This window comes from Alexandromys fortis, unplaced genomic scaffold, assembly GCF_014885135.2.
Source record: "Alexandromys fortis isolate MF-2015 unplaced genomic scaffold, M_Fortis_MF-2015_v1.1 scaffold_10, whole genome shotgun sequence".
Classification (NCBI taxonomy): domain Eukaryota; kingdom Metazoa; phylum Chordata; class Mammalia; order Rodentia; family Cricetidae; genus Alexandromys; species Alexandromys fortis.
The window spans coordinates 8,367,577-8,382,717 of NW_026067895.1; the positions used below are offsets into that span (position 1 = coordinate 8,367,577).

The following is a 15,141-nucleotide window of genomic DNA, read 5'->3' on the forward strand; positions in this document are numbered from 1 at the left end:
TTCACTCCCAGCCTGGATCCAGCCTCAGAATCTTTTTAAACACAGAGTCCCATGGAGCCATTACCAGCCAGTCTGAGTCCGCATTTGGGTAGATGCTGCTTGTAACCTCAACTTAGGGTTTCAAAGAAACACTGTATTTTGTGGCCATGTTACAGCTAAATTAAACTAGAAGGAACATGATATATTTAGAGGAAATTTGTGAAATCAAATATAGAATGAGCAAGTGATTTTTCCATACTATAACTAGCAAAATTCCTGTAAATCTTCTTTATTAAAGAGAAGCATACCACGAAGTGAAACGATATGCATGATTTATTCCACACTGGGTAGACTGACATCAGCAATCTAACATTACAACGAATTCCCTCACCAAAGAATCTACCCTTCTGATACAGTCCAGTGGTTCTCAGTGAGTTCCCAAGGTTGTGCAGCTATCTCGTTGTTATGTGATTCTAGAATACTTGTGCCACTCAAACCAAGTTTCTCAACTCATTCACAGGTTCTTCACCCTCCTCTCAGCCACCTCTGGAGACCACGATTTGCCTGTTTTGGGAATGACTATATGTGTAGGTTGACTTCTCAGGTGACTTCAAAGTTCACCTGTGTTGGAATTTCATTCCTTCTTAACACAAAGTTCTACTTTGCATCTTGAAGTCACCAGCTGACTGATGTTTGGGCTATTCTCTCTTTTGGTTGTGATGAGCAAGGATGCTATTGTGAGCACACACGTGAGTTTTCAGTAGATGAACATCCAAGTCTCTCTCACTGACGAGACCATCATTCACTGCTTGTTAGCACATATGGTAACTATGTTTAGCTTTTGGAGGAACTGCCAGAAATTCTCATGTGGCTGCAGTCTTTGCTTCCCATCCCCAGTGTGTGGGTCCTATTTCTAGTCTACGGATAGAACTTTCGATGCCTGCTATTATCCATCTTTCTTATTAGACATCCTGGTAAATAAAAAGTGGTGTCTAAGTATGCCTTTGTCTTGTGTTTATCTAATGATTTATGATGTGGACCATTTTTCCTGTGTTTATTGGCCATTTGTATGCCTTCTTTGCAAACAAATATATTCAAATCCCCTTTCTATTAAACAGTTTGGGTTATTTGTCATTTACTATTGAGTTGTAAGTTCCTTAGTTTTTCCAGAGAGTGGGAAGTTTGTACTGCACTCTTTCTTTCTTTAGGCTCTGAGCAGGGTGTTTATTCAGGTAGCAGATCAGCTGAGCATTTGTTCAGGGCTGCTGTGAGAAAGCCTTCCTCTCACTTCTTTTTTTTAAGCAACTATTCCTTTGATGTTAAACCCAACACCTGTGCTCCTCCTTTTCCATCCTCAGCAAGTTCCTCACCTCCCAGCTGGTTCCTATTTAGTGTCATCCAAAGACAAGGCCAGCTTCCTCCTGGGAGACTGCCTCAAATCTTGTAAGCCAGACCTGGCAGCAATGCTTGCACTTCTTTCTTGCTGAGCTCTTAGGATTCTTCCTCTATAAGACAAAGGCGTTTCCTTGTATTTATTTTTTATTTTTTTAAATGCATTTTTAAATTGACATGTAATTACATCACTCTCTCCTCTTTCCTTCCTTTGCCCCCTACCATGGCTTCTTCCTCCACCCTTCCTGCTCCTCCACTCTCAGACTGACAGCCTCTTTTCCTCTGGTTGCTTTGGTTGCATACACACATTTATAGACATACAAATGCAAGCTACGGAGTACATTTTTGTTGTTTTTTTATTTATTTTCTTTTATTTATTTATTTCTTTTTCATTTTTATTGTTTGTGTGTATAGTTTTGCTCCTTCACTTGCTTTTTTGTCAAGTTCCTCCACCAGCCTGTAGTCTAGTCCCTTAATTGGACTAGGCTATTCTTCCCTGATTTCATGGTGCCCTTTCTCCCTGGATCACACCCTGCCCAAGTGAAGGTACAGAGTGGTCAAATGGAGTAGGCATGCCAGCCAGATGTTGGTTCAGATTCTAGCCACACTATTTAGAAACGCTGTCATTTTGGGGCAAGTTAATTATAGCATTTGAGATTCACTTTTTCCACAGGTAAAATGGGGATGCTATATCACTAATTCTGCATCATTTTTAAGAAGATCAAACAAGACCATATTGTACAGTAATTAGCATATTGCCAAGATCTTAATAAATGTTAGTCCTTATCTCCCCAGTTACCAGTCAGTAAGATGTTTTGCACGCTTAGCATCCTCATTGTCATCTTATTCAAGAACTCTCTGATACTAGCTACCCTTTATCCTGCTGCTGTGATGGTCCTACTCTTCTGACCTGATACCAACTTCTTCCACTGCACAGAAGACCCTTTCTGCCTTTGCAGCTAGACACGTTCGGCCTGGTGCTTCTCTGCTACTGTGTGCACAGCTTTTTCTCATGCTGACTTCTTCCTATCTGTCCATCCCACTGCCCAATCGTGCTCTGCATCAAACAGTCATCTCTGGAGCCACCAGATGACCAGAGCATTCTGGACAGCAATGCATTCAAACCATGTAGCAAACATTCTTCTCTGCGAGGAAACAGATTTCCATTGCAGAGATGAACTCCTTCCTCCACACACTTGTATCCTAATTCTGTACACGTCATAAACTTACATTTGAAAGACCTGTGATTACTTTGGCATATAAAAGGTTTGTCAAAAACATCAATTTATGAATATGTATAGAAAATTCTGTACGTAGGGGTTCTCAAAAATGTTTGTCAATGTGGAGATGGTTAAGAGGAGTGAAGAGCATATATTGCTCTTTTAGTGGGCATGGGTTCTGTTCCCAGCCCCCATATTGGGCAGCTCACAGGTGCCTGTAGCTCCAGTTTCAAAAGATCTGACGCCCTGGCCCCCTTGGGTACCTACAACCATTTGTACATGTTCCTAGACACATGATTAAAACTAAAATAAACTAGTTGATTTTGTCATCTGAAAATAATTGTGATAGCACTCTTTAAATGTTGAAGAAACTCTAGTAAACACTTGAGATTATTAATATTCAATTTTTTCAACCAGACTCATAATCACCAATAAATCTACTGAACTGTAAACAGTGCTAGACACATGACACCAAGGGCATGAAGGATTACAGAGTTACTCTACACAAGGCCATCAGTGGTGGCATCCTCAGGTTTCAGCCTGTTGAACCAGGCTGATGATGTTTGTACTCCGGACACTGAGGAGAAGGCTTCAGGGTAAGTTTTTGGTGTAGGTCATTTCCACAAAGGATTTGAACTCTTAACTGCTGGACAACACATTGTTCTATGCTATCTGATAAAAAAAAATAGTCAGCCCACTAGGCCTCAGATCCTTGTTGGATAGCAAGGGTCACTCCCTAGGGCTTTTCATGGCTTTACAACCCTTCCCAGTATGTTTTCAATGGGAATGGCTTCTCTGCTCCATTGCTGCCATCTGAGGTCCCTCATTCTGAGTCAGTGAAAGTACAGGAACCCCTTGGCTCTCGATTTACTTTTGTGCAGAGAAAGTGATTTAAGAGGTATTAACTGATACCCAACTCTCCAGAGAAAGCAACATTCTGAGGAGGTAAGTTTGCACCACCTCTTTATAGGTAGTCCACTCCTAAAATGGAATGGGCAAAGTGGCCTACAATTGAGAAGGCGTGACCAGACCTTGCAGCTCTATGTGGGTACCCATTGCTAAGAAACTCCTCCCAGAAGAAAGTCTAGCATAGCAAAGTGTTCTTATGTGGGAAATCTCAAACACAGTTTTGCACCAGGGGAAAAGGGGAACCTGCATTTAAAGAGCAAAACAAAATTATAGTGTACACGTTTCCTTCTTAATCCCCACACAGGGCTACAGTCATATCCTCTCTGCGTATGGAAAGGACTTTGCCATGGTCATGGACACTTCATTAAACTCCAGTCTTGACAGAGGCACAACTCCTTGCTAACCTCCACCTACAATACTGGAAGTCTCTTCTCAGCTCTTTTAGCATCCATTATATTCATTTACATTTGTCTAGCTCCTTGTCTACCATTCTCATTAGGACTTTTCACATTTAAGGGCACAGAGCAGATCTGCTTGGCTCTTAGTAGGTTTGTATTCTCTGTTTTTAAGTAAATGAATAAACTCCCTCCTGACAGTAGGTTTTCTTCATTATTTTTATGTAAAGACACATTAAAATTCCTTTCACTGTGGAGCTCTCTCATTAGTTTCAAATTTCTTAATGATTTCTTCCTTACTGTTACTCTTAAATTTCACTCCGGGAAATATGACATTTGATGGAAGCTAGGATCTTCACTAGTGACTCACGCCACACTTAACTACTTTCACATATGCCTCTACTGTTAATACTCTTTGAAACACTAACCCTGCTGCATTGAGATATGCAAAGAAGTGTAAAACTGAACAATTCTTTGCTTTGCTGGAATGTCGAGCTTGCGGGAAGTGTTCGGAAGGCCATCTGGCATGTGACCTTCCAGATTAAAGAGAACAATGGTTTTTATCAAACTCCCAGTTTGGAGGCGTTGTTACAAAACACTCCATGGAGCAGTGACAGGGCAGCACCACACAGCTGTCTCCAAGGACATTGCCATTGCCCCTGACATCAGGGAAACTTCTCCTTGTAGCTAACACTGCAAAAGTTGTGTCAAAAGATTACAGAATGTTATGAGGGCTTAAGGAGATCGCCAGCAGCAATCTCCAATGTAAACAGTGGCCAACACTGGAAGCTGCCACCCAGCTGTCTGTCTGCACTTTTCTTTAGGGTTATGCAGGGTGTGGTTAAACCCTGCTGACCTCAGTGGCAGTTCTGAAAGAGAAGTTTACCTTAGCAACCACCAACAGGAAACTAAGTGATGAACCCACAGGGAAAGGTCATGAGGCTGTTGGAAAAGGGAACTCAGCTTTACAAAGCTTGGAAAACTAAAAGAGGCTTCCACTGAACGAGAATGTTTGCATTGCTAGGCACCCGCTCTTGGAAGAGTTTCTAGAAGATGTTCCTTGGAAATATTGACATGGTCCTTTAGTTAACATAAAAGAGCTGGACCTGGTGTCTAATCCCTCTAATCCCAGCAGTAGGGAGACTGATCATGCATTCAAGGTCAGTTTGAGCTCTCTAGAGGGACTGAGGCTCAAAAAGAAAACAAAGAAATAAAAAGAAACAAGATAAATGTGAACAGTGATGATATCAAGGACAATGGGTAACCTGACTCACTGCCAGTTCTCACAAGTGTATTGGGAAGGGGAAAGGCAGCCTGCCTCTATGAAATGTGTCCTTTATTAAGATAGGAGACTAGTAGATAATAGACAATACCATAGGTAGACTGCCTAATAACATGACAGAGAACACAACTGAATAGTTTTGTTCATGAATTATATAAGACGTTTTGTCAAATGCACATTTCAGCTTCATTCAGACCAGAAGAAAATGGGCATGCCTATGAAGACTTCACTGTGGCACGCACAAACAAATGTATATGAACATACACATGTATATGCGTGTGTGTATTGGCACACACATGCATACATAAAGATATTAAAGTCTTAACAATTTTGTATTTCAAGTTCTGCATCATGTGTATAGAATAAGATGAAGAAGGATTAAGAAGAATACGCTATTTAAAAAATACACAGAGGTCAACATGTTGCATCTTGTTGTGCTGTATAGAAGACGGAAGACAGGATAAACAGAGTTTAAATGAGTCAGTGGGTAACATTTGTGTGCCAGCCTGGGGTCCTGGGTTCCTATTCCTAGAGCCATGTAAAAGCTGGGAGCAGAAGTACATGCCTGCCATCTCGTGCTCCTACAGTGACATGGAAGACTGGCGAATGCCTGGAACTCTGCCTGTTGGCTAGCCTGATATATGCGATAAGGAACAACAACAAAGAAACCCTACAAAACCAACCCCTGAGGTTTTCCTCCGACCTTCACACATGCGCAGTGGAACCTGTGCAAGGCTGCACTTACATATATAAATGCACATACATACCCACATACAAGCTGTGGTAGTTTGAATGAATTTGGCCCCCATAATCTGACAGGGAGTGGCACCAGTAGGAGGTGTGGCTTTGTTGGAGGAAGTGTGTCACTGCAGGGGTGGGCTTTGAGGTTCCTTATGCTCAGGATACTGCCCAGTCCAGATGTTTAATAAGCATATGATAAACTAATTAAATAGCAGACCCCTTTATGAATTTCAGTCCAAGGAGAATGAACAATGAAAAATGGAGTTCTGGCTATATTTTATGATGTGTTTGCTATTTTAGAAGCATTGCTTGCTTTTTATGGAGAGAAATATGTGGGTATATATATGAATCTAAGACTCTTAAAACACCAAAATAGAAGTAGAAGAAATCAGGTTTCAGTAAGTGGTTTGAATTTCGATACTGACACACTGACAGAAACATGTTTTTACTCTGCTTTAGAGACCTAACTATTTACAAAGCACTGGAGCTGACTTGTGCCTGCCATCAACTCCATGAAAAAGCTGGACAGTTTTGTCTTTCATTTGACAGATTGCAGAAGCCTGGCTTGGACACTGCACTCTTCCTAATGAGCAGCGGGTTCCAGATTCACTCAGATGGCCAGACAGAGCAGTTGGAACTACTGACGTGTGTTCTAAATATTGCATGGCACACACTGACCCTAGGAAACTTTGTTTGTTGATTATTTGCAGTTCAGATTTAACAGGGCATCCTGCAACCCTTGGTCTTAGCTTGATTCTTTCTCTGGAAAAAGCCAAGGCTCTGTGTGTGTGTGTGTGTGTGTGTGTGTGTGTGTGTGTGTGTACGCTCGCACGTGCACATGCCTACATTTTGTGTCATGCCCATGTATAAAGAATGACAGGAGTGGTATCTCCCAGGGCACCAGAACCATACTATGTATGAAGTCAATGGTTTATTATTTTTTAAATTAATGCAAAATGGTGCACAATTTAAAAATATAAGACAATCAACTAGTTCTTTTATCCTGAAATTCTGGGACATTATGTCAGAGTTGCTTTATTTATATATAAATACACAGAACCTTTGTAGTGATCTGAATAAGAATATCCCCCCATTCCAGGCTCAGATGTTTGAATACTTGCTCCCCCTCTGATGGTGATGTTTGGGTAGATGGCCTTGTTAGAGGAAGTACATCATTGGAGATGGGCTTTGGATGTTTAAAAGATCACCACCATTTCTAGTTTCCCCCTCTGCTTCCTGATTTCAGTCCAAAACAAGAGCCCTCAGTTTCTACTCCTGCCAACATGCCTTCTCTCTGCCATCAGGAGCAGAAACATCCAGACCCATCAGGCTAAGTAAGTGCTTTCGTCTGTTAAGTTTCCTTAGCCATGGTGTTTTTTCATAGCAATAGAAAAGTAGCTAATACAACTATATATTTAGATATAGATTTTGAATCTTCATATAAGGGTTAAAACACCCTTTTTGTGCCACTTTTCTTTGAATATACTGTAAAGATTCTTCTCATCTGTCATCCATCTATAAATCTATCTAACTATTTACTGTGCTTGCTGCAGATCAAATCCAGACACATTCTATCTCCTGGACCTGCCTCGGGTTGGCCCAAGGCTTTGCCAGAAGACTCACATCCTAAGGACTCATCACAGAGAGCTAGAAGGGGAGGAGAAAGGGTCACAGGTTCAGTTCACTTGATCTGGTAGCACCTCCAATCTAAAACTTCACCGAAAAAATTGTCCCAGAATTGAGGGATGATATGTGTAGTTTTACCATGGAGCTCTATCCATATATATATACAATATATACATATGTATATATCCCATATATATAATATATATTTGTGTGTGTGTGTGTGTGTGTGTGTGTGTGTGAGCAGTGGGTTAACAACTCCAAGCCTTGGTTTTCCTTTCTGGAAAATAAGAGAACCGGGCAATCGGTAGTTCTTGGTCAGAGAATGAGCCTCAAGTAGTATGAAAGTCAGGGATATCCAGGTTCCTAGACCTCCATTCTATGGGACTAATTCTCCTCTGATCTGTATTGGATTCCAGGCTGTCTTAGAGAGTTCTGATGGATAATGTGTCCTGCTGTTAATAGCTGACCATTCCAGTTCTGTTGATAGCGAGTCTAAGTTGAATCAAAGCTCAGTTGGAGCCCAGTGGGAATGTGGTGTCTGGTTAATATTTTGTACTCTATGTTAGCAGTTGATCAAAAGACAAGGCCAAGAATGTAGTCCCTGGAGGGTTTGTTAACTTTCCACAGCCAGAAAAAAATGTTAGTGGCTGTGATATGTGTCACTAATCTTAAGAACTGTCTTAGAGATGCAGGTCATTGGTCACACGAGGACTGGGGACAGAGTGAAAATGACTCTGCAGAGTCATGAGCTTCACCTTAGGTGCCAACACAAACACCTCTGGCCATGCTCAGCAGATTGGAAACAGAGTACATTTTGCACAGAGGTTTCCTTCCCCTTCCTTCCTCTTCTCTTCTCTCCTCCCTCCTCCCCTACTCTACTCTTTTCTCTCCCTCTACTCTCTTCACCCCCACTCTTTCCTTTTTCTCTCCTTTGTTTGAGAAAGGGTCTTCTGATCAACTCCTAACACAGAGTAGAAAATTACTGGTATGTATCCCAGATTGGCCTAGAACTTGTTAGCCTCTTGTCTTTGTCTACCCGGTGCTGAGATTAAGGGCATGTCGCTCCTAGCTGTTTTCCCCTGTGCTTTCTCAAGATAGAATGATCATTGTAAATGACGTTCAGGAGACAGGCACCCACACTTTCAGCTGTAGAGAATTTGGTATGTTCTTATGATGCTTTAAGTTCATGGACAATATATGGACAATGTACATATTATAGCGATATTTTTACGAATGTATATAAAAGCATTTTATTGTATTATAAAACATTATGATTATATAAAATGAAAACTTTAGAGCAAATATTGTACTGAATATCAATTTCATGTTCCAAATCTTAAAAGAAAAAGGAGGGCTGGAGAGATGGCTCAGTGGTTAAGAGCATTGCCTGCTCTTCCAAAGGTCCCAAGTTCAATTCCCAGCAACCACATGGTGGCTCACAACCATCTGTAAAGAGGTCTGGCACCCTCTTCTGGCCTTCAGGCATACAGACAGAATATTGTATACATAATAAATAAATAAATAAATATTTAAAAAAAAAGAAAAAGGAGTCTCTTAAAAATTAAAACTTGGCATTCAATCCGAGGTTTTGTAGAGACATCATTCTGTTTGAGGATTCATAGGGACAGGATGGCCCCTTTGGTCTGAGGATTCAATAGAGGTGGCATGTGGAGACAGAAAAAAAAAACTGTCAAGTAACTCAGACCATTGCACACCTGTTTCTTGAACCAATTTGAGGAATCTAGTCTATTTGGTCAACTGACACCAGAAAATGAAATGAAGTGTGTCACACAAGAAACACTCCTCTGGTGACAACAGAAGGAGAGCTGCAGTTCTCCTTCTCCCCAGAAGACAGAATGCAGAACAAGAAAGGTCCCTCCAAATGGAGATTACTCTGATTACAGCCCCTCTGACTATGAGCCGGTCGGGAAGAGGGTATTCTTCCAAAGACAGCATGGAGTCACAAAGTAGGGACTGAGAAAAATGCAGAGAGAGAGAGAGAGAGAGAGAGAGAGAGAGAGAGAGAGAGAGAGAGATATGAATAGGAAAAGGTCCCTGACAACCCCATGTCCTGGAAGAAAGAGCCAAGTAACCCAGAGTTCTACTCAGAAAGAATCTGCCACAAAGAAGAGGAAGGATGAGCAGGATCCACTGCTCACTTGAACCAGGGGAGCGTATATTCTTCCTGCAGAACTCAGGGTGATGCAGGAGCAGATCACAGATAAAAACGGTCTAGCCTACCAGTGGATGAGCTGGGAGGCCCTGGAGAAATCAACCAATGGTCTTACTAATAAGGTAAACATCTTCTATATAAGTGTTACTATCCAAGAGCTCCTTCAAGAAAACCTAGTCAGAGGGAGAGGACTGCTGCCCAGGTCTGTTCTGCGGGCAGAGTGCTTCTCCAGTCTTCGCTCATCTTTATACTGAAATCAACTCAGAATTCCCACAGATTGGAGAATTAATCCTCAAAAGACTAATTCTTAATTTCTGGAAAGGATATCAAAGGAATGATAAGCAACTTTACCTGACTGCTTCAAAATGTGTGGCACATCTTATCAACCACAATGTGGCACATGAGGTTCTGTGTCTGCTGGAGAGACCAACAGATGACAACGCTGAGGTAGCTCTTGGCATCATTAAGGAGTGTGGTCTCAAGTTAACCCTGTTGTCACCAAAAGGATTCAATACTATCTCTGAACACCTGTGAAACATTCTACATGTGACTGAAACTGACCAAAGAACTAAGCTCGTGATTAAAGTGATGCTATATGGGAGGATAGGTTTAAGGACTACCCTGTTATTTGGGAAGGACTTGATTTAGTGACAGATGATCGGGTTACCAATGTGCTCTGCTTGAAGGATGACTATGATCCAGAAGATGTTCTTAGTGTTTTCAAGATGGACCTTGATGTTATGGAAAATGAAGAGAAGTACAAAGCTATTAAAAAGGAAACTTGTGATGAAGGAGACAGTGATTCAAACACAGACCAAGAAGCTGGAAGTGGTGAAGATGAAGAGGAGGAGAAAGAGGGAGGAAAAGAAGGCTGAGGAGGCAGAGGAGAAAGTGGAAGAGGAAGGAGGAGGAGGAGAAGAAGGAGAAGAAGAAGGAGGAGGAGGAGGAAGAGGAGGAGGAGGAGGAGGAAAAGGAGAAGGAGAAGAAGGACTTTTCAAGTGTGCTGTAAGCAGTGTGATTAAGTGGCGTCTGAAGTACCACTCTAAAACGGCTTTCTCCATTCACTGAGAAGGGATTGTGAAGAATGCCACTGGGGGTTTAGTGGGTGAAGACTTTTCAGTACCCTGTAGAACTGAAGACTGACTGCCCCTTACAACAGAATACCTACCCCAAGAATTTTAAACAAGAAAAAACATAATTTTAATTTGGTATTTTAAACCTTCATTTCTAGAGGTATATCATATTGAGACTGTGTAATAATGCAAGCTTGGCAAGAGTGTGTTTGAACATGAACTCATTTAAAAATAATAAAATGTTAAAAAATTAAAACTTGCCGGGTGGTGGTGGCACATGCCTTTAATCCCAGCACTCAGGAGACAGAGGCAGATGGATCTCTGTAAGTTCAAGACCAGCCTGGTCTACAAGAGCTAGTTCCAGGACAGGCTCCAAAGCTACAGAGAAACCCTGTCTCAAAAAACCAAAATAAATAAATAAATAAATAAATAAATAAATAAATAAATAAATTTAAAACTTAGTTCCAATTGCTAGACTGTGGCACCAACAGCAATAGTCAAAATATTTTTATAGTTTAATTTTAGGTAAAAGTTTCCAAAGGACTGATGTCTATATAGCAAATGTGTGTTTTAATTCTCACCTTGCCAGCAATAGCTGAAGGCTTCACTCCCTCTAAAAAACATGCCTAAAGAGAGCAACATAAATATGAAAACTGCTTTTCTTTTTCCCTTTTAGTCTTGTATAATTAGGTATTTTTTCACTAGAAAATTACCTTAGTGGCAATATATAATTCAGGCAGTTTATAATAATGCAAAATAAGAACCTCATCCTCTTGAAGTTTAACTTCTCTTGCTGCTTGACTCTGATTTCTCCCATTCTGCTGGTATTTGTAGGTACAGAAATCTTGCATCAGAGGCACATGATCAATCTTAAGAGAGGACAACAGCCAGGCAGATGGGGCAAAATCAGGATGGTTCAGAAGCAGATAGATCTTTGTAAGTTCAGGCCTTCCTGGTCTATATAGTGAGCTCCAGGCCAGCTAGGACTACATAGGGAGACCCTGACTTAAGGGAAAATGTGTGTGTGTGTGTGTGTGTGTGTGTGTGTGTGTGTGTGTGTGTGTGTGTAGAAACAGACAGAGATGAGATCAAACATGTTCGGGGTGGTATGGGTTAAAGTAAACAGCAGAGAAAAGCTTAACATAGACTTACAGACATGGCAATCCTAGGACAAGAGATTCAGGAAGACCAGCTTCGGACAGCACCTTGGATAGCTCCCAGGCACTGAGTTCTTTGACAAAGCCCAGACAATAAGAAAGGCTTTTACCTTCCATGTCCCTGCCTTCTGGGATACCGCCACCCTAGGATGAAATAATATGGTCCCTGAGCCTTTAGAAACCAGTCATAGTGTTTCATGGCAGGACCTGACTTAGCTTTGTAAACCAGGTCATCCTCTGTGATTTCTGGACCTTTGGTGATGGTAGTGATGGGAATAATTATGATATAGAACAATATACATTTGTCAATGTTAAAAGTTCTATCATGAAACAAATTTAATACATTGTTTTGATTTGAGGCTCAAACCTCTCAGTTCATCTTCGTTCCAAGTTCTGAGATGAAAATATATGCAACACGACATAAAAGGAACATCACTTTCATTATTATAACTCCAATATAGTAAAGTTCATTTTACAAATATCCGTGTGTATGCCTATCATGTAGGCATCAGGCCTTCCCCAGAACTAGTTAGACAATGTCATCATGGATAGAGCTCCCTTCTGCCACTTGTCCTTAGAAGTGTCCATAGACTCCTGAGCTCAATAAAATATTCTACTCACAAAGTTGTTTGGCTATGTTTGCCAATGCTGTCAGTGGATAACAGACATCTTAAAAATCGGACTCATTCCAAATGGCTATTCACTGAATTGAGGACATGGCATTTGGGTTTTTACTCAAAGAAGACCTTTGAATGGGATCAGTGTGGGAAAGGAGTTAGGCAGACAGGACGAAAGTCCTGCACTGTAAGTCAAGGCTGGGCAAGGGTCAATGTGGCATCAGAGACATGAATCAGTGGTGGTGACTTTCCAGAATGCAGTCCGGTTGGCACAAGACGCTGCTGCCAGCGTGCTGTGAGGGTTGTGCTCATTTATTCATTCAATTGCATTGACAGAGCAGCTACTCTGTGCCAGGGACCATTTCAGATCTTAGACACATGGCCATAAACAAAACAGTTGCTTAAAGCATTATACACACTTTTCTAGCTATACGAAGTCAGCTCACTTTTCCTAGAGCTTGCTGGAACAATGGGCAGGATAATCAGGGGGAGGTAAAATTTTAAGTGGAGCTTTTTGACCTGTCAGTGCAGGCCAGGAATGGAAGAATATAAGTGTCCCACTTCACAAAAAACTACCTGCCAGCACCGAAACTGAGAATCACCAACAGATGATTTCCTGTGGTATTTGGGGGGGGGGGGCAAATAGGACTATGGGTAACACAAGCAGTACCAAGTTGGACATATTTAAGATCATGAAATATTAGCATCTGACAAAACCCAAGAAGCCATTCAGTCCACGTCCTTCCCTAGAGTCTTCTGAAGCCTGTTAACTAGAGCATGGTAGAGCTAGACAGAGCTTGCTCATTTATACTGGAATGTGTACAAGATACTTCTCTGTGTGACTGTCACATTTAATTGTGTCTGACTGAGGCATCTCCTCAGTAATGTCATTGTATTGACCCACATCTGTGGTGGAAAACCTGAGGTGCCTCAGAGCAATTGTTTTTGGGTCTGATAGTTAGGACTTTGTTTGCAGCAAAGGTATAGAGAAGAAAAAGCTTGAAGAAGGATGAAGAAAGGAATCCAGTTGCAGGGACAATGGTCAGCCTTGTCTTCAGCTGCTATCCCTTTCTTTCAGGTGACTGGTAGGGCCCTTTGATAGGACAGATGGCTCTGAGTGACCGAGCAGGCAGAACTTCTTTGAGCTTAGGGGGCAGAATATATCTGTGCAAGAAGACTATATTTCATAGACTATGCAGCCCTTTCCTTTCTTGTTTGGATTGTAGAATAAGAAATACTTAAAAAGGAAAACCTGGGATGGGGACTGCTTTCTAGAAAGATCAGTCCCAAACAGATACCATCTAATAAAGCTAAAATTAGAAAGTCACACATAAACACTTTGAAATAAGAATGCTGAGCTTCTGCTAAGTGGTTGAGGATAGAATATGAACACACAGAGAGGGCTTCAGGAGTGAAAACCCAGCACTCACATTGGAAAAGAACACTTCTCTCTCCATTTTCCAAAGCTGCTTTTAATGGTCATCCTGACCTCTGACCTTCTTACTTTAGTCACAGGACTAAATGTCCTATTTTTCCTTTGTTAAGTCTAAAGGTTGTGTGTGTGTGTGTGTGTGTGTGTGAGAGAGAGAGAGAGAGAGAGAGAGAGAGAGAGAGTCTCTGAGAGAGAGAAAGAGAGAGACAGAGACAGAGAGAGAGAGATGCCCAGGGCTTAATCTATGCAAGATAAATGCCTTGCCACTCAACCACAGCCCAGCTCAAGTAAACTCAATCTTTTGAGGAAGCTAGGAGCTAAAAGAAACATTGAAATTGAAGTTTTGGCCACAGTAGAGTCTTCTAGAATATTGTGCATTCGTCTCCTTCTCCTCCTCCTCCTCTTTTGCTAACATTTTCAAAATTCCTTCTTTTGGGGAGAAAGGAGGAAGCATTTATTAGGAAGTTCTGATTTGCAGGTGGCATTGTGTTGTGAGAGCTGAAAGGCGACCAGATCAAGGAAATTGCTTTTTGAGCTTGCTGGTCTGGATGAGCAGTGGATGGCCTCTTCAAAGGAAAATAACTTCCATGATTGGCCCTGTTTCCTCACCGGCCCTTCAACAGCAATTATACCAATAGTCGTAAACCTGGACTGAGTGACTCAGACGTTTCTCTAGACTTACGGCTGCAAGAGCTCTTGATTTTCCTTTCAGATGTGGAGAAGCCCAGCCACTTCTCTGAATTCTTAAATTAAAAGATGGGCTTTATGGAAGGAGGGAAAATATGCCCAATAGCTTTGCAGAGAGCAGGAACAAGTCCAAGTCCAAAGCAAGAAACTGTGAGTCATTCGAAGGGAGAGCGTACTCACAGTTAACATTGAAATTTTTTGTTTTGTTTGTTTTTGTTTGTTTTTATTTTTTTGAAACAGGGTTTCTTATAGCTTTGGTGTCTGTCCCAGAACTTGCTCTGTAGACCATGCTAGCCTTGAACTCACAGTGATCCATCTGTCTCTGCTCCCTGAGTGCTGGGATTAAAGGTTTGCACTGCCCCCACCCAACTTGCACACTCACATTTAAATCTGTGAATTATGGACGTTCGTAGGAAACTCACAGTAGACTCAAACTTGGATTTTGAAAATGGTTTCTT

General features: G+C 41.4%; 1 protein-coding gene and 1 pseudogene across 2 annotated transcripts in view; one reads left to right on the forward strand and one right to left on the reverse strand.

Annotated features, from left to right (window-relative positions):
• Positions 1-15,141, reverse strand: part of Mamdc2 (MAM domain containing 2) — a 130,405-nt gene that overhangs the window by 68,184 nt on the left and 47,080 nt on the right. The window lies entirely within an intron of this gene.
• On the forward strand, positions 9,316-10,595 carry LOC126511854 (pre-mRNA-splicing factor CWC22 homolog; annotated as a pseudogene).